We start from the raw sequence: 26,019 nt of genomic DNA on the forward strand, positions 1-26,019 counted from the left end.
CCCTTATGGAGCTTTCTGTCTACTGAGAAATTTGTTTAAAAAAGAAAACACTATTTTAATCCCTAATTCCAAACTATTTTACAGTAATTATGGAGAATACAAAGGGAAGACAAGAGCCTACTTGAATAGGTGCTGAAGGAAGCCCTCAGAAGGCAGGGAGGTGAGAGGTGAAGGAGTTAGTTATGTAGAGTCAAGGGAAGAACTTTCCAGAAAGAGGACATAAAACAAGGTCTCTTAAGAGAGAAAAGGCTCAAGTTTTAGCAACTGAAAGAGAGTCTGCATGGCTGGAACACCTGGACTGCGGTGGAGAGAGGACTGGTTGGGGTTAGAAAAGCAAGCATTCTGGAGCATTGTATGAAATGTAAGAGCATGTTGTTTTGTTTCCCTTGGTACAACAGGGAACAGTAGTCCAGATGAGAAATGCTAGTTGTTTGGACTAGTGAGGTGGTAGTGAAGTGTAGATGAATGAATAAATGTAGGAAATGGTGTGAAGGCAGAGTCTGTCATGTGGATCATATTACTCAGTGGAGAGATCCAAAGGGGGTTCAGTGGAGGAATAAAACCTTTGTTGATCCCTGGCTCTCTCACTAACCATGGATATCACCTGTCGATAAAAGACTTCACCTTCTCTTGTTTCCATGTTCCCCTACTGTGAGTCTGAGGTTGCAAGTCCTTAGGCAGTGAGAGAAGCACAATTAAGCAGAATCAGTTGGCTCATGGGAGTCCCAGAAAACATTGGAAGCACAGGGACTTCATCAGAGCTTCAGAAAATATTAGAATCATATGCTCAATGATGCCACTGACTCTTTCATTTGTTTCTCTCTGGATATCACCTTTATATCCTCTCAGGAAAGCTCCCAAATTGTATACCTTAAAACTTCTACCAGTTAACAGAGACTGCTTTGGGGTACCATGTTTAGAATCCTAGGAAAAAGCTCTGATGGACCCAGCTTGGGCTAGGTGCTTATGGTGGGATAATTAACCACTGGTAGAGGCATGAGGACATGTAGAAATATGGCAGCTTCAATGATATAAGTTGAGAGTAGGGAGGAGCATGTAGAGGGGTGATGATGTTACAATTCTCACATTTAATCTGAGGGTATTCAGAAAATAATGAGTGATCATCTACTGTGTGTTAGTGTGTGTCATATACTAACTGCTTAAGATATAAGATGTCTACTGAAGTCTCTTCCAATCATAATATTCTGCAATTCTGTGAGACTTTATAGGAAAATGGCAGAGTAGCCAGTGTTGTTCTGGTATCTGTGAATTTTAATAATTAGGTTTACAGTTCTTTCTCAGTGGTAGAAATAAAATAGTTTAAACTCTCTGGACAAAACAATGCTTTAATTTTCAAATTTATTATGCCTTGCAATTTTTAAAAAATCCATTCAATGAAGGGAATGTTACTCAATACTTAACACTGTATGCAAGGCTTTTAGTCTTGAGTCCTGAGTAGTCCAGAACACACATACAAAAGTAGTTTGGCTTTCACTTTGCTTTGTCTGGAAAGCTCTTCTTCCCAAATTTCCACAAGGTTTGCTTCCTTATTTACTTTACATTTTTCCTCAAATATCTCTGTGGTAGAGTAAGGACCGTCAAAGATGCTCAGGTCCTATCTCTGGAACCTGGGAATATGTTAGGTTACACAGCAAAGGATAATTACGGTTGCAGATGGAATTAAACTTGTGAGTAGCTGACTTTAGCAAGAATAGCCTGGATTATCCAGGTGTAGTCAATGTAATCACAAGCCCTTAAAAAGGGGGGGGTAGGGAGATGGGGGTTTTTTGGGGGGGTCTTGGGGGGAGAAGAATTGGAGGTAGAAGAGGCTCAGTTGGAAGATGTGAGAACTCAGTGAAGTTCAGAGAGGGGCAATATTGCTGGTTTTGAAGATGGAAGAAGAGGACAATGACCTAAGAAATGTGAGTGGCCTCTAGAAACTGGAGAAGGTAAAGAAATGGATTCATATCCTGAGAAGAAGGGAACCCTTATGACACCTTGATTGTGCCCAGTGAGACCTGATATTAGACTTCTAGCCTATTAAACTGTAAGATATTTCTCAGTGTTGTAGCTACATCATTTAAGTTACTAAGTGTGTAATACAGTGGGTAGGCGGTGGGCCCCTTGGGGTCAGTGCTAGGGGCGGGTGGGGTGGGGTGGGGGAACTTTGGAGTTACTCTTTATTGGTGAAATGAAAATAGAAGAGCAGGAATTAAAGGGGGAAGGGAGAAGCAGGGTCACTGAAAAAGTCAATTACTCTAGGTCACCTATGGCTTTATAAAAAGGGGAACTTCACCTGTCGGGCAGCCTGATTCTTTATCAAGTTGTGTAGCTGGCAGTGCGTTCATTGGAAATGGATGTCTTTCAAGTGGATGTTTCAGGAGTCAAAAGTTTTTTCGTTATGATCACAAAAGGCAGTTGTCAGGCATTTTACACTACAGCTTGCTCTCAATCAGAGCACAGTCTAGAGAGGATTGTGGGAGTGTAAGCAAATACCTGTGAGGCAGGTACGTATGACACTGAGTATGAAGCTGCCTGAGAACCTACGTAGGGCAGCACAAAGGGTTCAGGAAGGCTTCAGCTAAGGTCAGAGATCAGTAATGAGAGAGGCTGATCAGGACACTTACATACAAGAAATTTTACTCTGTATTTAGAGCTTCTTACTTCCCCTTACTTTCTTAAACTTTCTGCCTTCTCTAAAAATCACAAACTTGAAGACATCATGGAGCATAGTCTGTGTTGAAACAGGCTAAGAAAATCATGCAGTGAATTCAGGGTTAGCTTAATATGCTAATCCCTCGAGTTTACATAGCTCTTTAGGATTCGTGAGTTTCCTGTGTATCTTATTTAAGCATCAAAGAGGCTCAACAGAAATTAGATCCGGTGTTTTTATCTTATAGAGGTTGAAACCACAAAGGCTAAATAAATGAGAAGAGTAGCATAATTGTTGGCACAACTCTTAAGTAGGGCTGGGGTTCTTGCACTGACTTTGCTGAGAAATAAATTATGCCTGAGGGTTTGAAGTGACTGCCTGGGATCATGTGACTGTGAAGATTCAAACTCCAGTCTTATTTTTAATCTTATTTTTTAATCTATTGATTATGAAGAGTTATAATGAACGTAGTAGTGAAGAACTCTGGCTTTGTGTGGGAGTTCACCAGTCTCTGGTTTCTCTTCTTTCTGTAAGTCCTTGGGTAAGTCACTTAAACTCTTTAGGCTTTAGTCTCTGTGTATGTAAATGAGAATAGTGTAGGGTTGTGGCAAAGGTTTGGCAAAACTATTTCATGTAAAACGCCTACAAGAACCCTGCTTGGCTCCCCAGTAAATCATCAATGATGATTCTCATATGCAGTTGGATTTATAGGAGTTTAGGGGAGAAGTCTGACCTAGATTTGGGAGACATGGGCCTATTAAGGTTAATACTTGTATTGAAGGAAATTTAATGAACAACCTATTTGGTTAAGACCAGAAGCATTGAAGCCTATGACCTTTCTATAGTCTCCTGGGCACCTGTTTCAGTTTTGTTGACCAAAAAGAGACTAAATCTGCCACCTGATATCATCCTTAAGGGAGTACTAGGAACTTAGTTGCTCTGACAACAAGAAAAGGAAAACATTACATTTTGTGTGTAGAGTTGTCTCAGGAATGTAAAAGCAAAATGCAGTCTGGCTTCAGGAATGAAAAAGCCACTTTCTTCACTTTTATTCTCTGCTTTTCTTTCTTTCTCCCCCCCCCCTTTTTTTTTTTGTATCTACTGAGTTATTCTCTCCTCTGAAGACCAGACTACTCTATAGCATTGCTTTTTCATAGGTCAAAATCCTATTGTTGCAGGCCACACATGGAGACTTGCTCAACACTTGTGGTTGAGCTCCTAATTCCTAGAAGACAAAAACTCCTTGTCCTGGCCTGGGTCAAGTGTCCTCTTTGGACTGATTGCATTGACTAAGCTGCAGTGAGGAAGGAAGAACCGGGTGGTATAGATATGACTGGTAGGGGCTATTTTGACAAATGGGATGGGGTTCTAGAGGCTGGGCAGATAACCCCAAAAGTTGTTCACAAAAGTGTTCCATTCTGTCTCTTCCTATGGTTCTAACCTGTCCTCATACAGTGAAATAGATCATTATTATGAGATTCTCCATTCTCAAGAGCCCTGACCTTTTCCTATTCATTCTTGGGTCTTGAGTGCATGGCATGCAACTATAATGTTGATTTATTAAATGCTCTCAGGCCCAGTGGTAAGCTTTTACATGCGTGAACTTATGTAATTCTCATATAGAAGACCAATGAGTAAGAGTTACTTCCCATTTTTTACTGGGGACATGAGGGCACAGAGATGCTAAATTCCTTCACCAAAGTCCACAGCTAGTGCTAGGGGTAACATTCAAACCGGTTCTGACTGGACTGTCAAAGACCACAACATTGCCTCTACCCTTTGCTGTCAGTACATTCTTGTCAATGGTTTGCTGTTGCCTAAAGTTTTAGCCTATTCTAAGAACTGCTCAAATTAGTGCTTTTGGATAGAATTTTGTTTAACTTATTTGAAAAGTAATGAATCACTGCCTTTGGAAATATCTTCTGTGGTTTCAAGAGTTTGTGTTGCAATGATGGAGAGAGTGGTGCAGTCCAGAGAAAAGGTTGGAGGGTCTAATCTATCCTTCTGCATGTGAACTTTTTTCCTTTAATTCTGTAACATCAAGCATTAAACATATAGACACCCACAAGCCTATACATTTAGGGAAAGGCTCTGAGGCGCTTTGTTCTTTTTGCTCAGTCTGGGCTGATTAGTGGGAGCAGCTCTAGGGTCTCAGGACTTGGTGGAAGCACCTCTCACACCTGGTGCCAGAAAGTTTGGTAGACTTTTCCTTCCATAAGGCAAGAATACACCATGTGAATTGCATCTGCAGAGCTGTATTTACTTAGTTTCTGGTTACAGCTGTCAGGAATAGGCTCCCTAATGTGCTGCAGCTTCTGTGCTAGCTGAGGCTGGGGAGGAGGCAGGGAACACTGAGTCTTATGGTGTGGACTAAAATCACCTCAAAAAAATAAGATAAAATAAAATAAAATAAAAGCACCACCTCTATTTCTATAACAACCCAATAGGAGTGTAACCAGACAACTGGAATTTAATGGGGATCCTGCTCATTTTTGCCCAGAGCATGCAGACTTTTTCTTATATGTGCAAGGTAGGATTAATTGAATATTTAGTGAATATCCTCTTGTGAATTTATTTTGTTCCTTTATCTCCTGAGTCAGACATACTGCTTTCTTTGATCTTTTTGATCCGGCCCATTTATGGAAAAACTATATATTTTTTTTAATCACAACTTTGGGGGCGCCTGGGTGGCTCAGTGGGTTAAGCCTCTGCCTTCAGCTCAGGTCATGATCTCAGGGTCCTGGGATCGAACCTCGCATTGGGCTCTCTGCTCAGTGGGGAGCCTGCTTCCCCCTCTCTCTCTGCCTGCCTCTCTGCCTACTTGTGATCTCTCTCTCTCTCTCTGTCAAATAAATAAAATCTTAAAAAAAAAATCACAACTTTGTATGAAGAGATACTGCAGACCTCCCCAGGTCATGGTCTGTATTTACAGGGACTTATGATTTCCCTTGGCACACTCTAGTTTCACCACTTTGTTAGCTATCCTTGTTTAGTACAGATCTCCATTTGTTGGTCAGTATCTGGGTGTGAGGGATTGGCCTACAGAGGGAGACAGAGGCTGTGTCAAAGATTCAGGCCAAGGCAAGCATTCTGAAACTGGTTTGGCCACTGTGTTTTGGTCAAGACTGTTATTTTCATGGTCTAGATTTGGGACGTGAGTTTCCACAGAGATCAGCCATTTCTGATCACAAAACAATGCAGGAATACCATAAGTCATGATACAATGGAAAATTAAAAGAAAAGTGTTTCTCAGGCCTTTTAGCTTTCTTCTGTTCTGCGACAAGCCAAAGGGAAACAAGTTGCAGAACAACTCTTAGACCGTGCTGGTCTTCCCTCAGAAGGACCAACTGTCTGTGGAATATAAAACTGTAGTTCATCTTGAGGATGGAGTTAACCATGTTTTATCATATTCTTTGCTACCGCCTAGTAGCACAGAGTGATGTGGTTGTTGCTTGGTGGCTTTAACATTTCACCATTATGTCTGCTAATGCTCTCTCTAGACTCAGCATCTGTTGGAGATGGTGAGAACCACAGAGAGAAAGAGAGAGAGAGAGAGATAATAGTATAAAACCTTTCTGAGAATCCATAGCCAGATTTCTGAGTTCTAGCCTTACTTTATTAAAAAACAAAACAAAACAAACAAACAAGCAAACATAGCAGCTCAAAGGTTGGATCACAGAATTTGTTAAGAAGGTTTCTCCTGGTTTGGAGAGAATGATGCATCCCCTTATCAGAACCAGCACAGCAGTTCAGCTTTTTTCCATCTCCACCTCGTGTTGGTCAACTGAACAGGGGACTCCTTAGACTCCCTATCTGTTCTAGGACAATTAGGATGAATTTCTTTTGGTGGAAGGGATACCTCTTCCCCAAAAAGAAGGAGAAGTAGGAGGAGATATGGTTTTCTATGCGGGTTTTTGTAGGTGGGTAGGACTTCTAAGAGGAGGACTGGCACTGCCATGGAAGGAGACCCCAAACACTTCTGTGTATTTAGGTACAGAGAGCTGTAGGAACAAGGTGTGTGCACATGCAACTCGTGGGAGTTCATGCAAGTAGGTTCCAGCATACACTGCCCCTTACCTTCCTGCAACATCCTTATGTGCCCAGAGCCTGCCAGTGCAAGGCACCAGAACCCAGACATTCACTCCCATTTCTGGACAAAGCACACTTGACTTGAATGTTGCATCCTGGACTAATTTTGTTAAGTGGACTGGAAGAGTTTAGAAACCTTCACTTCTTTTCTCTGGGAGAAACAGTAGTATGTTAGAGGCTGACACCAATATTTCTTCATGATGAATCATTTTCTTCTTGGGTCCAATCTGGAAGATATTATGTCTACCGAAATACCAGAGGCTGTACGTTTCTCTCCCATTGTAGCAGAGGCACACAGACATGGCTTACTGAATATTGAAGTAGGAGAAACTGTGTTGAGTTCTAGTAGTGAATTAATAAAGCAGCCAATTCTAGAATTATAAGTGACAGGTGCTAGAATTTTTGTAGCGTGTATTGGCAGAAATCAAAACCTCATAAGAATTCATAAAAATACATTTGAGAACAACCCTGTAGTTAATAAAACATGAACTTTGAGCAACTATAATCTTGGAGATGGCTGTTCTCTGAAAGTAGTATTGAATGCTCAGATAAAAAAGTGTAACCATCACAGCACAGACTAGAAAGAACAAAAACAAAAAGGAATGATGACTGGGTAGAGTTGAGATGCTTCACTTAGGGTCTAGAAGACAGTGCTCCTGGTGCCTTAGTGTTTTAATGTGCATCAAATATCAAGGAGGGGATTTGTTTAAAGTCCAGGTTCCGTGGTATGGCAGATGCTATCCATACATTGCACATTTCCTGGGCTCCTCCAGTTCTGCCCCTTGAGACCCCACACCACCAGTACCTACCACTCTCTGCCTAGACTTTTCCACTGACTAGAGGGATATACTCAACCTGAATACATGACAGGCTGGAAATTCCAGAGAGTTAGTATACTCTCAGACACTCCTGAATGGGAGTTGGAACATACCTAGTTCCTTAACCTTTGAATGGTATAACTTTGAGATATGGCTATCTTAGTGGCTCTCAGTGTGTTCCAGGACCCTCTGGGAAATCCTAAATCCTTTTAGGTCTGAGAGATCAAAGTTATTTTGAAATTACACCAGGATATTGTTGCCTCTTTTGCTCTACTTTTTCTTGTAAGGATACAGTAGAGTTTCCTAGAGTTGGTAACATCACATCTAGGATGGCTAAGGGAATGAGTGCTTGTGAGTTTAAAAAACTTAGTTTTTATGGGATGCCTGGCCTGGCTCAGTTGGTAAAGCATGTGACTCTTGATCTTGGGATTGTAAGTTCAAGGCCTGTGTTGGGTGTAGAGAGTATGTAAAAATAAAATCTTAAAAAAATTAGTTTTAATATCTAATATGGTAGGAGTCAGTGGCTAGAACTCCTACAAACTTGTGAGAGTATAAAGGGTTCTGAGACCAAAACTTCTGAGAACCATAGCTGTACACCTTCTCCCAGACCCCGAGAAATTCAGCCTTTGGTGTCAAAGCAGTGAACTACTCCTTAACCTGCTTAGTGTTGGTTCCTTCCCATCCCTGCCTCATTTTGACTTACCAATTCTGACTCAGAGTCTGCTGCTGGGGAATCCAAGCTGAGGCACTGGAAATTTTGGGTGGCATCTGGGAATTGACATTTTAATAAGCAACTTGGATAAGTCTAATGTAGATGGCACATGGACTTCACCTTGCTAAGACTTCTACACATTCCTGATCAAGAGTGGGGATAGCGTGTAGAGGATATTGGGAGTTTGCACCTGAACCACCAAGATGTATTAGTGTATGTACATGAACAAACACATATGTGATCACTTCAAGCTTTTAACTCTTAGCTGGGAGTTTCAACTCCTAGCTCCCCAGGGTTTTCCTAATCTCCATATCAGCATTTCTTTTTAATTCTTTAATTTATAGGGAAGTCAAATACCTCTGTACAGACTATTCCATATGGTTCTAGTTCTATAGTGAGGGTTGAGTTGGTTTGAAATACATTGTTTTAGTTGCTGGTGTTATAGAAGTCCGAGTTAAAAGATACTCCCAGTATTGTCCAACATATATCCAAATCAGAGGCCTAGCATCCAGAGTGGCAGCCCAAGCAGTATGTTAGGGAAAGTTAACAGTATATATATGAATGCATGTCTGCACTAAAGTGTTCACCTTCCTATACCAATACTTCATACACAAAATGAAGCTGCATGGGTGTCAGTCAGTATAGTACAGTAGGATGTGGTTTTGAGTTCCTAAAGAACTGTGTGACTAACTTTATGGAAATTACAAGAGAAAAAATGTAAAACCAAACCCAGTGAAACTCCCAAAGTAAATGTTCTGTAGATGTTAGCTGCTATTACTATTACTAGCAGGTTTTAAGTAGAAGCCAAATTTTTAAACCTTAAGAACATTTTTTTAAAAACATCTTTTAAGTTTTTATTTAAATCCCAGTTAACATAGAGAACAATTTTAGTCTCAGGTATACAATTTAATGATTCAGCACTTCCATACAACACCCAGTGCTCCTCAAAACAAGTGCCCTCCTTAATCCCCATCACTTACTTCACTCATATCCCCCCACCCACCTCCCTTCTGGTAACCATCAATTCTCTACAGTTCAGAGTCTGTTTCTTTGCTTCCCTTTTTCCCTTTGCTCATTTGTTTTGTTTTTTTTTTTTATGTTCCACATAGGAGTGAAATTATATGGTATTTGTCTTTGAGTTATTTTACTTAGCATAATACTCTCTAGCTCTATCCTTTCTATTGCAAATGATAAGATTTCATTCCTATTCTTATGGCTGAGTAATATTCCCGTGTGTGTGTGTGTGTGTGTGTGTGTAGGTACAGGATATATACCATATCTCTTTTATCAGTTCTTGAGTCAGTGAGCACTTGGGCTCTTTCCATAGTTTGGCTATTGTTGATAATACTGCTGTAAACATCAGGGTGCATATATCATTTGGAATTAGTATTTTTGTATTTGAATAGGTACCTAAGAGTGTGATTGCTGGATTGTAGGGTACTTCTATTTTTAACTTTTTGAGGAACCTCCTTGCTGTTTTTACTGAATGGCTGCACCAGTTTGCATTCCCACCAGTAGTGCAAGAGGGTTCCCCTTTCTCCACATCCTTGCCAACACCTGTTTCTTGTGTTGGTGATTTTTAGCCATTCTGATAGGTGTAATGTGTTATCTCATTATGGTCTTGATTTGTATTTCCTTGATTGGTGATATTGAGCATCTTTTCTTGTCTGTTGGCTATCTGTATGTCTTCTTTGGAAAAATGTCTATTCATGTCTTCTGCCCATTTTTAATTGGGTTGTTCATTTTTTAGGTGTTGTATAAGTTATCTAAATATTTTGGATTCTAGCCTCTATCAAATATATCCTTTGCAAATATCTTCTATTCAGTAGGTCGCCTTTTCATTTAGTTGTTTTCTGTGCAGAAGTTTTTTAGTTCGATGTAGTCCCAATAGTTTATTTTTGCTTTTGTTTCCCTTGCCTCAGGAGACGCATCCAGAAAGAAGTTGCTATGGTGGATGTTAGTTACTGCCTGTGCTCTCTTCTAGGATTTTTATGGTTTCCTGTTTCACATTTAGGTCTTGAATCCATTTTGAATTGATTTTTGTGTATGGTGTAAGGAAGTGGTCCAGTTTCATTCTTTTGCATGTTAGTGTCAAGTTTTCCCAACACCATTGTTGAAGAGACTATTTCCTCTTGGATATTCTTTCCTTCTTTGTTGAAGATTAGTTGACCATATTATAGTTGTAGGTTCATTTCTGTAACCTCAAGAACTTACAATACTGTTGGAGAGTAGCAGATGAGAAATCAGTGTTTGAAATGAATACAAGAGTAAAAAACTAGGTATTAAAGGACAAGACACAGCCTTGGAGACCCAAGTTCAGAGAAGGGAATCAAACTTGTAGTGATGAAAGTTCCAGTTGGTTGACCCACTTGAAGTAGTTGTCTTGGAAAACTGGTTGGTTTTGTTTCCAAACAAAAACATCATCTCTCAAATTCCTTTGCAGATTGAGTATGCAATGCATAAGGCCACCAGAGTTGGGCCACTTCTCATAGCAAATGTCCCAAGTTGAAATATAGGCTACTACTTTCAGCGCACATGGGACACTGTGAAAGGGGCCTTTTACCTCCTGTGACTCAGTGATGCTTCTTCCTCTTGTTCTTCAAAGGCATTTTATCATATTCACTTAGAAACTTCCCTGGAAAGACTTATAGTCATTATTCCCGTTCTTGTTTTGTAGTTGGAAAAATTGAGGTACCAAGTTTACCAATCTGATATTATTCCTTCGAAACTTCCCAGAGGGTATCTTTATCTTAGGAGCATTTCTCTCCATTCTTCACTTCACTTCACTGGAAAAAGTAATCCAAAATGAATTCCATTTTATATATGTATATGAGTATTTGTATGTGAGTGTAAGCATGTAAGTATATACACGTTTTTGAAGCACAGTCACCTGGACAAGAGGTTTTTAATTGTGTAGGTGGGCCTTATTCTTATGAAGGAAAATGTACTGATGATCTTTCCCTTGTTTGAATAGGTCATGTTCTCACCCTGCCATATCCTATGATCATTATTACTTACACTTTTGTTGATTCTGAGACTATTGATTTTTTTTAAGACCTTATTTTTTTGTATTACCAAAAAAGGAAGAAATGATGCTGCTAAGTAAATTCTGACCTAAGGCTTTCCAAGCACTTAGAATTTAGACTCCTAATTCTCAAGCTCTTTTTGACTTAGATAGAAATGTGTATCATATAATTTTTGTATATGTAAGCTATAAACTATATAAAATATCATTAAGGTATTAAAGACTCCACACATTCTACGTGCATATCCTTTGAATCATTTTAAAACTCAATGTTTTGCCATTAGCAGCCTCTGTATTGTCCAAGCTGCTCACACTATTTCTTCAATTTTGATGTTGGCATTTTCCCATTTCTCTTTTGTCCAGTGCCCACACCCCCCATCGAATCCCATGTTCCCAGCCAGAAGCTAAGCAGTTTGTTTAAAGTCAGTGAAGTTTTGACACACTGAAATTTGGCAGTATAATGCGGTCCTGAATGATGCATAACTTGGTCACACGGGTGCTTCACTGCTTTGAGATTAAACTATCTTGTGCAATTTGGCAACTTTTCCTGTCTTCAGTTGCATTGCTTGATATGTGATAGGAAATCTTTTGGCATGTGTTTCAGTAATGAAATGTAACAAAACTTCATCTACTTGTGAGTGTGCTTTGCCAGAAAATATGGAATTGTGGTTGTCAGTCAGAGTGGGTAGATCATGCCAAAATTGGAGTGACTTAAAACCATAGAGTTTATTTCTTGCTGATGCTAAGTGCTCTTCCAGGTTGGCTGAGAGATTTTCTCCATATCACCCTCTCTCCAGGATCCACGTTGATGGAATAGTCATTGTTGGAAACATTGCTGGTCATTGTGGTCAAGAGAAAAAGAAATGATACACTGCTTATTCCTCTTAAAGTTACCCAAACCACTGGTGCTTACATTTCTCTGGCCAAAGCATGACCTATGGCCACACCCATCTTCAAAGTTTTAGAGAAGTACAATCACACTAAATGTCTGGAAGAAGTGGGGATATTTGGTAGACAGAAATAATAGTTACCACCATTTATGCTTCTCACAAAATACTCTGCATATAACAAAGAGAACGAACTCTCCTCTCTTTCACAAAGGAATCAACTCCTAAGTGCAACCTGTTTCCTGCACCCAGGTTGAAAGGCAGGATTGCTAGATGATGTAAGGTGGTTTTTTCACTGGGAGACGAATGTAGTGACTTCTGTACCAGGTTTGAATGTCGTTCCTCTTGATCCAGAGGCCACTTGTTCTGCCCACCCAACCCATAATTAATATAAAGGATAAGGATAGAACAGGGACATTACAACAATCCTTTTGTTCATATAGGGCAGGAATGAGAGGGATACAATAGTCACTTTTCTGAAGCAATTTTGAAATCCTACTGGGCAGACACTGAAGTTCTACCTTGGTGGTGAATGTTTCTTGATTAACCCTGGGTGGGGAGGAGGCGCAGGGGTCATCTTCCAACTCACATGTTACTTATGAACTTCAGATTCACCCTTTATGGGTATGTTCTTTTCCATCATTCTCTTTGACCATCAGAAGAAGGCATTGGCAAATGCACCTTACTTTGGGTCTGAATGCTGTCTTAGCCTACCAACAGTATTTAGATAATTGAGAAACTCAAAGTTAGTTTTAAGTCTCAAACAGTACACTCACTTTTTAATCCAAGTTGGTGGTTCTTTTGGTAATGTAATTCTCTCAAATTCTCTTTCTCTTCTTAATCTAATCTCCATCAGCTTCATATGCCAATAGAGGGTATAGTCTTCCTCCAAATATACTCCTTAGATTGTATTATTTTTCCATCTCTCCACTTAATTGTGGAAAGGTCTATTTCCTCTAAAACCTTTTAAGACTAGTATCTGATAAATGTCTTAATTGTGATTCTCTGGTGTGGGCAGCAGTTGGAATGGAGAAGAAGCCCTGATCTGTAGTATGTCTTATTCGGGTTGCTATAACAAATTACCATAAATTTAAATAATTCTTACAGTTCTGAAGCCTGGAAGTCCAGGATCAGAGTGCCAGTATGGGTGTGGTTCTTGGTGAATGCTCTCTTCTGGGTTTACAGATGGTCATCTTCTCATGTATCTTCACTTATGGGAGAGAGCTAGTTAGCTGGCCCCTTCTTTTAAGGACACCGATCCAATTCATGAGGATGCCACTGTCATGAAATACTTACCTCCTAAAGGCCCCACCTTCAGATACCATCACATTGGAATTAGGGTTTCAACAGATGAATTTGGTGGGGGGGACACAAAAATCCAGTTTTTTTAAATAGGATTTGCTGATTTCCAGGGTAAAAATACTCCACCATGGCCCATTTCAAGCTACCAACATAAAATCACTGATTATGATTATGTTAGTCCTCCACAGTGATATGGTAATAATACAAAGAGCACAGATAATAGCAAAATGTCACAAAAAAATTAGAAAGTGCATTTTGAGTATTATCTCTGTTTTTAACAATTTGTTCTTTCAAGTAACAGCTATAGTTAACAGCTGTCTCACAGATTTCTAGAACTTTCTCATAGTAGTTCAGTAAGGGCTAAATTCATCATGCTATGGCCTTCATCCATTTAGATTTTCTGTGAGTGTGATGGCCATGCACTTGATTTTATTTTTCCTATGAGGCTGAGATTTAACTGCCCATTGTTGCTTCACTCATTTGTCAGTTCTGGCATTGAAAAGCAGTTGCCTCAAGTTTTAGAATGGCCAGCTGAGAGAAGAACATTCTAACTTATAAACAATGAATTTTGGAGTAACTTGTTACATTGCAATATCTATCCTATATACTCAAAAGATCTTGTGCATACTTCCAAAGCAGACTTACATAGGTTAAAAATGAGGAATTCATAGTCTAGATTCAAAGTGTAGTGTTCAAGAACTGGACTGGGAGGGACAGGACTTTGGGAACAGCTGGAATCTGTGATCAACAGAAAACAGATTTCACTATTGGAACTGTCTCTTGTCACTGCTGCTTTCTATGTGTCAGTATTTTTCTCTTGCCAACTTCCTCTACTTCATGTTTTTAAAGGCTTTTGTCTTGTTTTTGGTCTTGGAGTCACCACCACAGTGTTAGTTTTTCCTTGATATTTTTTAAAACTGGTGTTAAATTATGATTGATCTAATTTGGAATTGGTGCCCACTCATTGACCAATAAATTAAGGGAGTAATGGTAGGGAGGCAGGTAATTATGCTTGATATCCAGAAGTTAAGTATCTGCCCTGCCTGGAGCAGCTCATTTTACCATCTAGATAGTGGAGTGAAGGTTGTACAGTTATTCTTACAAGGCAAAGACATCCGTTACAGTGTACCCTGTCCATGTCTGCACGAACCCTAGTGATAGAAGAAATTGTACACAGGTACCTGAGGATTTACCTTTACAAACAGCTTAATTTATCACTATCCACCCAAATGAATGGATTCTCTGGACTGTTTGAGGTAAACAAAGAAAAAAGTATTCAGGTGTCTTTTAACATAAATCTCAAAATTTTAAAATAACTTATGCATTGAGACGGATTGGCTCTGTTAGGCTGTTGATCCATTTTATTTTATTTTTATTTTTATTTTTTTAAAAGATTTTATTTATTTATTTGACAAACAAAGATCACAAGTAGGCAGAGAGACAGGCAGAGAGAGAGGAGGAAGCAGGTTCTCTGCTGAGCAGAGAGCCCAATGCGGGGCTCAATTCCAGGACCCCGGGATCACGACCTGAGCCAAAGGCAGAGGCCTTAATCCACTGAGCCACCCAGGCGCCCCTGTTGATCCATTTTAAAAAGGTTACAGATTGCAATCGTTTTCACAGAAAACTTCACAAGTACACATTTTTAAACTCTAGGACAAAATTTGAGCTATCAGTGTAGGAATTAAATCCTCTAAATGAGTGGATTAGAAGTCAAGGGAAAGAGAGAAGACAAATAGTAAGACCGAATTCCTATCTTAGAATTGAATGCAGATAAATTGGTAAAAACGTTCTCCTGCCTGGACACCAGTGGTTAGGTATCCATGAGCTCTGTGACCCGAAACATCATTGTGAGGAACAGAAAAGTCCGGCCCATTGCAAGGAGTCTAATTTAACTTTAATATTCAATAATGATGCCCAATTTCTTTCCTTTCGAATAGGGTTCTGGTGAAGAAAAGCCTGCCAGAGAGTAATGGAGAGCTTAGGGCTGGTGTGGGGACAGGATGTGTCTTGTCCTACTAAGGCAGAGACTAGAGGTTGGTTCATGAAGGGGTGCCAAGGTCAATATAAAAAAATTCAAAACCAGGGTACCTTCTTAGTAGTTGAGAAAGAGATTTGACTAATTAGGGCTGAAACAAAGGAGGCTGGTATGGGCTGCATGTTTGTACCCCCAAAGTTTATATGTTGCAGCCCTAGTCCCCACTGTGATGGTCTTTGGAAGTAGGGCATTGAAAGATAATTAGGTCATAGCAGTGGAAACTTCAGGGTGGGATTAGCATCCTTATAAGGAGAGACACGAGAGTGCTAACAGGGATGTGTTTGCTCGTTTGCTGTCTCCCCACCATGTGAGGATATAGCAAGGAGGAGGCCAACTATAAATCAGGATGAGTGCTCTCACCAAGAACTGAATCTACCAATATATTGATCTTGGATTTTCCAGTCTCCAGAACTGTGGAAATTTTTTGTCTAAGCTACCCAGGGTATTTTTATGGCAGACAGAGGCCAATGCATGAGGAAAATTGAATGAGCAGGGACAAACCAGACAGACACAACCAGCAGGAAGTCCATAGATAAGAGTACTGGTACCATTAGTGGCTAGGTACTATGGTTTGGAGCCATGTTGCTTGGGAGGGTGTGGCTTATTATAGGCATTGAACAAGATGGACAGAATAAGTCCTGGTTGAGGCTGAATATGTATTACTTTGGCAACAAAGAACAATTGATTATTTTTCTGTTTTATATATGTGGTGTTAGGCTTGGAATGATGTTGAAAGAAGCAGAAAAGGGTAAGGGTGTGGAGGTGAGTGGCCTAATTTGTTGGGTAAAAGAAGGGAGAAAAGATTTGTGCATAAAGTGCTCATAGGCAAAGCTGACCATATTTAATTTACTGGTCTAGTGGTCACAATTGGAGTAGAAACTCTTCTGTAGGGTTGGCCTATTCCCCAGGAGTATTTTGAGGATTTTTACTGATGGGATAGTTGAATGTTTTCCACAAAGTCCAAATGTGCGTCATTTAAAATACTCCCTGCTAAATCATTGCTTTTAGGAAGGTCTAGATGTTTAATCATGCTGATTTTTATATTTAAAACACAGATTCTACTGGGGCACCTGGGTGGCTCAGTGGGTTAAAGCCTCTGCCTTCAGCTCAGGTCATGATTCCAGGGTCCTGGGATCGAGGCCCGGATCAGGCTCTCTGCTCATCAGGGAGCCTGCTTCCCCCTCTCTTTCTGCCTGCCTCTCTGCCTACTTGTGATCTGTCTGTCAAATAAATAAGTAAAAAATCTTTAAAAAAACAAAACAAAACACAGATTCTACTTTTAATGACCATAAGTGATTCTAATAACAATTTCCTTATGCTTTGTAAACTTGCATTTTATACTTAAGGTGAATGTTACTGAACCTATTAAGAAAACTCAACTTATTTGCTGTGTGTTATTTTTTAGAATCCATATTTGTTTTTTTTTTTTAAATTTTATTTTTTCAGTGTTCCAAGATTCATTGTTTATGCACCACACCCAGTGTTCCATGCAATACATGCTCTCCTTAATACCCACAACCAGGCTCACTCATCCCTCCACCCCCCTCCCTTCCCAAACCTTCAGTTTGTTCCTCAGAGTCCATAGTCTCTCATGGTTTGTCTCCCCCTCCAATTTCCCCCAACTCACTTCTCCTCTCCTTCACCCAATGTCCTCTATGTTATTCCTTATGCTCCACAAGTAAGTGAGACCATATGATAATTGACTCTCTCTGCTTGACTTATTTCACTCAGCATAATCTCCTCCAGTCACATTCATGTTGATACAGAAGTTGGGTATTCATCCTTTCTGATGGAGGCATAATACTCCATTATGTATACGGACCATATCTTCTTTATTGAGAATCCATATTTGTTAAGATCTAGTACATTCACTTGCTCTGAATTTTTCCAAACATATGAAATGATTATGTAATATGATTAATTACAGTAGATTTTTAAAATAACCTATCATACTTTGCCATTTTTTTTCCTTTTGGTTCCCTCTGTCCATTTTTTTTTTTTAAATGAGAAATCAAATTCCTAGAGAAACTTCTTGGCATAGATAACTGATTCTCCCAAACTGGTAGACAGCCATGCTGCTGTAATTGGGTCTCCTAGTGGGATGGATTATCCGAAGTCAGGTTGTTCTCAAAAGTTAGACACTGGGGCCCTGGCTGTGACAGTAGAGTCCTATTCAGTCTTTTATTATTCTTATTCTGTAACCTGATTTTGGTCCAGGAAGAGGAAATCCTTGGCTTAATTGAAGACAATCAGCCTAAGGTCAGGAGGGTAATGCTAACCAAACTGTAGGTAAAGGGAGTATGGAAATAAGGAGGAAGGTACAAATAGAGTGGATTCAAAGGTTAGATCCAAAGATGGAAACCAAATGCACCTGGAAGTAAAATACACTTGAACCCTACAACCTAGACAACTCTAGGGAGATATAAAAATAAATCAAGTTTATTTAGTTTATTGCCTTTCCTACTTCCCTGGTGGCTTGTCCAGCTGTTACCTCAGTTTGGGAAGGCTGTTTGTAGGCATGATTTTTAGGTGTTTATCATGGGTAGCTGTTAGAACAGCTGCTAGTAAAAGGGCCCTCAATGACTTCATTATATGTCAGATCCCAAACTTCACAGTTCCTGATATTAAACTGCTTTGATTGGAGATTATATAGTGTTTCATTTCAATTTTAAATGGCACATTGCAGTGTGCTTTTAGGTAATCTGTAATATGCCTCTAGGCATAGCACCAGTTTTATGTAGGTGTCTAAATCCCTCAGTAGAGTGGGAATGCTTTAGATCAAAATGTGTATCCAGCGCTATGTAGGACCTTCTGTCAGCGAGCTGGGTTGCCCCTTGCAGTCTTGGATATGGCTAATAAAATATCATATGAAAGTTATTGATAACTCAATGGATTGTCCTTTACAGAAGCCATTGAGAGTTGGCCTTAAGTTTTCCCTGAAAGGTAGCCGTTAATACTATTTTGCAAGGGAGGAAATCAAAGATTGTTTAAATGAGACTCAAAAATTCTTATCCACTAGCATTATGGTCAAAAAGCTAGATGATAGAAACCAGGCTTATATCTGAATCCTGGTTCCACTGTGTACTACCTGTGTTACTCTGGGCAAGTTATTTAGTCTTAGGTCTCTGTTTTCAAAACTGAAGGTGAGAATAATGCTAGTTTCTGCCTCATAGGGTTATTTTGAGGAATGAGTTAATATTTCTAAAGCATTTAGAATGGCAACTGGACATGATAAGAAGCATTCATATAGGCCCATAGTCTCTTATCTGAGACATTGAGGGACAGACATTTTGGAATTGAGAATTTTCCAGATTTTAGAAAAGTGATAATGAGACAAAGGTTCATTTTACCTAAGAATTGCAGCAGGGTCTGGGCATACTGTAATCAAACATATTGACAGTTCTGCACCCCAAAATGGATGAATACTTAAGCTTAGTGGGGAAAAATGTATAAATATTAGTTTAAGCCAAGTTTAGGTACTAAGTTACAAAAACTTTCTGGTTTTCACAGGCTCTTTGTATTTTGAAATTGTGGATAAGGAAGTATAGATATGAAGTAATAGTGAATGGTAAATTATTGGAATCTAGAAATTTCCAAAGAGCAAGCTAGAATTTCTTTTTCAAAGATTTTATTTATTTCTTTGACAGAGACAGATCAGAAGTAGGCAGAGAGGAAGGCAGAGAGAGGAGGAAGTAGGCTCCCTGCTGAGCAGAGAGCCCGATGGGGGACTCCATCCCAGGACCCTGACATCATGACCTGAGATGAAGGCAGAGGATTTAACCCACTGAGTCACCCAGGCGCCCCAGCAAGCTAGAATTTTAAGTCCAGATTCTTTTACAGTTTTGTACACTGAGAACCTAAGTGGTTTGCTCAAGGTCATATAACTGTACCAGTCAAACTAGATCTTTCACTTCATGCTCTTGAGTCCAATATTCTGCTTTAAACATAGATGTTTTCAAAAGCATACTGCCCACCTCAAAACACTAATCCCATGGAATAATATGATACTTAATCAAAGAATTCTGGGATTCTTTGTTTTGGGCACTAATTTTCTTTCTTTTTTGAACCTTTATTCTAATGAATATTATGAATTTACAAAAGAGCAATATGTTGAACACCTTTGCTAAATTTATTTTCCCATACATTCCTTACTGTGAGAATATTTAACAGGGCACAGTCTGGGTCATTCTGGTTTACATTTTTCTAAACAGGACAACCTTTAATGATCACTGCACTGAGAGGATACAGGCAAGGTAGTGATTCCCATCATTATAAGAACTGATAGTTCATTTCTTTCTAGCAGCATCATTCAAGGGGAACCTCATGCTTCCCAAGCTCTGTGCTTCTAGATGAAGTTGGTTTGATTGAAAAGGCATTAGGATACCCAGAATGAAGGGATTCAGGAATCTGAATATAGCAATTTCTAAGAATATGAAGTCCCAAGTATTTGTGGAAGACGTTGTTACAAATCATGGCTTTTTTTTGCAAAGAATGTGGGATTCATAGGTAAACAAAGTTTTTATGGGTTCACTGACTTCATTTTATCTCCCATCCCACAACTCCATTAGAGTAGCACAATTTCCTTATCCTTTGACTATTGAAGAATTTCTGTTTCATCATTTTTACCACAAGGCAATGAGGGGGTTGATGCTTACAACATCTGTGGGTAAATCCATGGCTTGGATTGAAATGAACCTTAGGGTATGTATGCCCATGAGTCTTCTAAAGAAAACATAATTCTTTTAATGTTAAGATATTCCAGAAATGTTGCGCAGACCCTTAGAGATGACTTGTTCTTCCTGAAATAATACCAGTTCTTTTGGATACGCAATGAGAGGGGTACATTATGTGCTTGAAGCATGTTGTTCTAAGTCACTGTTGGAACACTTGGTTAGGAATTGGCTGTTATGAATTTAATGCTGCTCTATATTCCTGTGAAATCTCTTGTCCCTTAAATAGTTGCTGTTGGTTTCTCTTACAGTCAACTGGCTTTGCTTCCAAGTTGATGATATTCTTTATTTAAAAAATGTTCACTACTTTGGGAATGAGACTTCATTGTGGACTTCATATGTGCTACCAGCAGCATAGTAAATTTCCTTAAAAGGACCTTTGGTGCTTACTTGGGTATACCTTAGCATCATTCAGGATCTTTCAAAGTGCACAGTACCCAGGCTACACCTGGCAATTAGATCAGAATCTTTAGGGTTAGGAACCTAGCATTTTTTTTTTTTTTTTGTTGTTGTTTTTTTTTTCTTCAAATCTAAACATGATTGTGTGGCCAAAGTTGAGAAATGCTATCTTAGTCAAAATAGCCAGTTTATCCCACCTGATTTAGTTATCATTCATTAACCATATCTCAGGGGTTATAATCTAATATCCTATAAGCTGAATCCAGCCTGAAGATCTGTTTTGTTTGGCCAGTATACAGCAATGCTAAATACACTTGAATTAGAAACCCCTTTGACAAGGTTCATACTCTCTATTGGTCCCAATCTCTACAGTCTGTTGTGTTAATACCCAGCTGCTTTTCAAACTTATGATATGTGCTGGGTTATTATAGGTTGGAATTTCTGATCACTGAAATACCTGGAGGGGTTCTGTAGTTGAGCACTGCATAAGATTAACTGAGTATGACAAAACCTACACTAAAGGTTGAAAATAGTTACTGTTCACAGAAGCAGAGATTCCTACTTGTCCACAGGTAGAGGTCATAGAGTTCCATTGGGGCAAAGAGGTGTTCCCTGGGGTGCTAGGTAAACTGAAACCCTAACTGGTGTCTACTACATATGGTTAGTGGCAGTGGAATTGAGTGAAAGGGACTCCTTCTCTGAGAGGAGTAAATGAAGCAGACTCCTCTCTGAGGGAGAGGCAAGAAGAAAATAGTGAGAAATAAAGTAGTAGTGGAGAGGGTTGAAGGTGAGTCCAGACAAGGAAGGGCTCCTGAGGGGTGTCCTGACTTAGGGTGATGAAGGAGGAATCTTGTGGCTTCCTTCACCTGGAGGGGTGTAGTGAGTGTGGCAGGTGTCAGGGGTTAAGCTGGCTGGTTGCTGGGTCTGGCTTTCTCTCCATTTCAGGTTCAGGTATTCCACATCCATACATACCATACAAGGGCCAGTGAATACAAGTACTTCAGAGATTTATTATTCAGGGGTAGGTGAAATGAGGGGAGTCCCTAAGAGAAGCGTCCTGCTGGCACAATGGGGCTCTAATGTTTGGGCAGAAAGAATGCCTGATCATGGGGACAAATACAGGACAGACCCCCTCTGGGATTTTTGAATAATGCCAAGGCACACTAATTTCCATTGACCTGTCCTCAGGGGTGTGTGTGGTGGGTTGGGGGCCACAGGAGGCTTAAGTTGTTCTACATATAACTTATAGGGTTAGCAGAAGTGAGCCAAGTATGATGTGCAGGGAAAGAATTAGAGACCTTTCATTTAACAATTCAAATTGTATTAAGCAGCTGCTTTGTGTAGACTCTGTGATCCAAACTGTTACACTCCCTGGGCAGAGAGAGACTAACACACAAACATACATTATATCAAGGGGTAAGGATGTGACTAGAGTGGGATGTTCCTTTATAGTCAGTTCCTTTCTGCTAAGGTGACATTTGAGCAGAGCCTGAATGAAGGGAAAGATGGAATTTATAAAGCTACATGGGCAAAGTATGCCAGCAGGGGCACCAGGTAGTGCAAGGGGTGGAGTCAGGAGCATGCTTGGTACAGGAGAGGCAAGGAGTCCAGTGTCCTTGCAGTTGGAGGAAGCAAGGTGAGGACCAGGTCCTGTGGGATTTTGATGCTATACTAAGGAGCTTGGGTCCCCTCCCCCACCCCCTTTTTAGCATGAGGAAAGAAGTCACTGGAAGGTTTTGAGCAGTGGAATGAACAATCTGATGGACTATATAGCACTCCTCATGTATAAAACTTGTTTGCAAGGGAGCAGGTATGTGGGTCAGAACTATAAGAAGGGGGTAATGGGAAGGGAGATACATTTATTTTCCTCCTGCATACACCATCCTAAGGAAATGAGACTGGAAAAACTGTCATGAGTTAATTTGCCAAGGATGGAATTTGCCTAAAAAGTAAAGAAAGGAGGAAAAAAAAAAAAAAAAGCCCTGAGTCTTTCACCTAAAACATATACTGGGGGAAAAGGAAAGATGGGCAGATTTGAAGTGCTCCCTGAACAGATGTAGCTGTTTCACATTTTGATAGAATGGTTGCCCTTGGCGGTTGGAATCAATTGGGTGAATCTGGTTTGGATCAGTTTGAAGTGCTTACGTTTTAAAATCTCATATCTACTTTCAAAAGGGTGACGATGTGTCTTATTGTAACCCTTAAATGAAAGCTAGCTGTGGTGCTGTCTGCTCTGTTTCATGGGACCATTGAAAGCTCTTAGCATTTGGTGAGTGCTTAGTTGGGAGCCCAGGTCTCCACTCTAGTCTGGGTCCTCTTCCACTTTATGCCTATCATTCTGTGTCTTTGACCCCCCCGTGTCTGATGTTGTCTCCCATGTGTCCATGATGAGACTTATTCATGCTGGGTACTTATATTTTGAAGCTGATGATTCACTAATCATGGTTTTCTCTTCATCTAGGATTATATAAAGTTCAGTCTTTCCCAGTTTTCTGCCTCAACAAAGTTCAGCAACACATTTTTACTCTTTGACTGATCTGAGTCCTAATTGCTGTTGCACACACCTATGCAGAGCGAGTGCCCTGGGAGTAACTCTTAGGACTGCATTGGTCTCGGTAAAAAGCCACAGGAAAAAACTCAAAATAGCTTATCGTTGTTAATTCTTTCCCAAACATATTTGACCATGGGTTTTATTTTAAAAGGCAACACATATTGTTATCTTATGTATTTAGGATTCTGTGGGTCACAGGTTGGGAAATTTTCTATTTCCAAAATAGCTAGAGAACATTGTCATTGATAGAATCAATTCAGAGTTCTATGTGGCTCTCATAAGTTATGGCTATAAAATATGCATGTGAAGGACGGAGAAATTACTGTACCCTGTAGTCACCTAGAAGATGGACAGTTTATCTGGATGAAGACCATCTACCTTCATCAGGAATGGGGAGGGTTCACCCTGACTCGATCAAGAAGACCTGATTAGTATCTTTTTCAAGTCCTGTTAGGACTGGTGTCTAGTCTAGGTGGAATATTGGTCTCATGAGAAAATTAGAGATACTGGTACAAGCATCCATTTCTTCATTCAATAAATGTACATTGAATTTCTATCATGTGTTAACTATGTGATAAAGACTAGAGATTTGCTATCTGCCCTGTTGTGCCTACAGTGACAGTGGATTTGCAGAGTGGATGATGATTATTTGCAATTCTGAGTGATATATTTTCAAAGAGACAAAGAGAAATTGGAATGGGTCTGAAGAGGGGCAAGCATGATTGACTCTGCAAACCATGGCAACTACATAACAGTGGGTATTAGGTCTGATGGTTAAACAAGTATGTGCCTTCCAATGTTTGAAGGGTCACTATCTGAAGAGGACATAAGCTCATCAAGTGGTCCTAAGGAACAAAACTAGAAACAGTGCAGAGAAGTAACATGGAGGCAGTTTCTGTAGGGAGAAGCGGAGGGGCCCAAACATAGAATGAGCTGTTCTGTTGAGTATGGCACTTCCAATCTTCAGAAATGCTCAAATACAAATCTGTCATTGCTGTAGAGAAGATGCCGAGCTAATGAGGAAGTTGAGCTGGAGGACATCAAATTTCTTCAAACTGTTAAGATTTTTCCCCCACAATAGCTGTTAAGGACCTTGCAAAGCATAATCTTAACATTTCTGATCTGTGTCAGTTTAGGATGTTCTAGGAAACAAACACTAAGAATTAGAAATGCCTGTGAAGGATAAAGGGCAAAGTCACAGGAGGAGTTGGAGAGAGGCCTGGATAGTGAGGCAAGTCTGACCGCTGTGAAGGGGGAGAGGAAGCAAAGGTAGACTGAACAGGAAGATGCCAATTACAGGGCAGCTCTGAGAAAGTCTTAGCCGGACTGATGGGGAGCCCCCGAGCAAGGGTCACCTGCTGCAGGAGTCCCGCTTTGGGCAGGAATGGCATGGCTGTAGTACCCCTGCTGTGCTCCTCCACTGGCTGGAGGTAGCCCAAAGGGAGCATGCCTTCCATTTGAACACCACAGTGGGTTAGACAGTGCAATAGCTACATAGTCTGCTCCTCCAATCCTCACTTGTAGTTCTATCTTGAAGAAGGTTTGGAGCAGCACCCATGACTGCCACATGATCTCTCGTCCCTAGCATAGCATGTTATACACGGCCACTACTTAGTAAGGGCTTGGTGTTAATGACAATATTTGCATTTTACAATATACAATATATAATAATTTACAGCAATATACAATATACAATAATTTGCATTTTACAAATTACAATATTTGCATTTTAATAACCATCATTAGCTAAAAGTCTACTCATGGTGAATTTTAGGTCTTGGGTAGGGATAATCTCACTATCCAAAATAACCCTACTATTTTGGAGCTAAATTCACAGAGCTGGATCAGTTAGACACATGGCAGGACCAAGGAAACCTGGTGTTCTGCACTCTATCTATGGGGTCTTGAAGTGGACAAGGTGAAGAGGAACAGGAGTTGCTTATAGCTGAACTGTTTGCATTTCCTTGAATTCCATATAGATCAAGAGCCAGGACCAGGAAGGAACAGCTGTAGGAAGACATCCCAACCCTGTTAAGAGCTAGAGTCCTATGTGTTCTGCTTTTATTCCCAGCTTTGTTGCTCTCTGCCAATCTGCTTTTGGATCTACCTCATTGTGCCTCTCTGAACTTTCATCTATTTCCTTGGAACTTGAATGATTCATCTTTAGCTTTGCCTTTGGGGGCTTGTCTGTCTCTCAGGCTGTGTCCTCTGTTTGTAGCCCCCACTAACCATTTCTTTTAAGTCTAAAACCTTTTCTAGCATAGACCCAGTGGGCTGGAGCCCAGCCATTTTTGATGAGAAAACAGGTATTTCTACAGTTTCTCCAACTTGAAAATAAGGAACCGATGTTCGGTAATCACTGAACTGATGTTTTTTGTGAGCTGCAAATCCATTTCTAGCAGAATCAAGGTTGAGTGGACTTAGCTCCTTATCCTGAATCTATTTTCCTTTTTTCTCCATAATAAAATGCTGTTTGGTTCCAGCAGTCATGTCTTAAGGGACGCTAACCCCTGTACAACTTGAGAGGGGAATCTGAGTAATTTTTTTCTAATTGGCTGAGGTATCCAAGCTTAACAAATCATCACATGACATTTCTTGTACAACATGGATTCATTTGGGATGGACATGTGAGCTCATTCGAGACTTGTGAGGAAATCAGCTTGTGTATGTGAGGAGTTGATTTGTTCTTAAAGGAAGAACCACAAAAAGAAAAGGCCTTCCTTGGGCATTGTTAGGATGTGAGGTCTGGAACTGCTGAGTACATTGTATTCTTAGTTTGACAATAAAGACTACACCTGGAGACTGGCAGAATTTCATT

This window comes from Lontra canadensis, unplaced genomic scaffold, assembly GCF_010015895.1.
Source record: "Lontra canadensis isolate GAN:19392208 unplaced genomic scaffold, GSC_riverotter_1.0 scaffold15, whole genome shotgun sequence".
Taxonomy (NCBI): Eukaryota; Metazoa; Chordata; class Mammalia; order Carnivora; family Mustelidae; genus Lontra; species Lontra canadensis.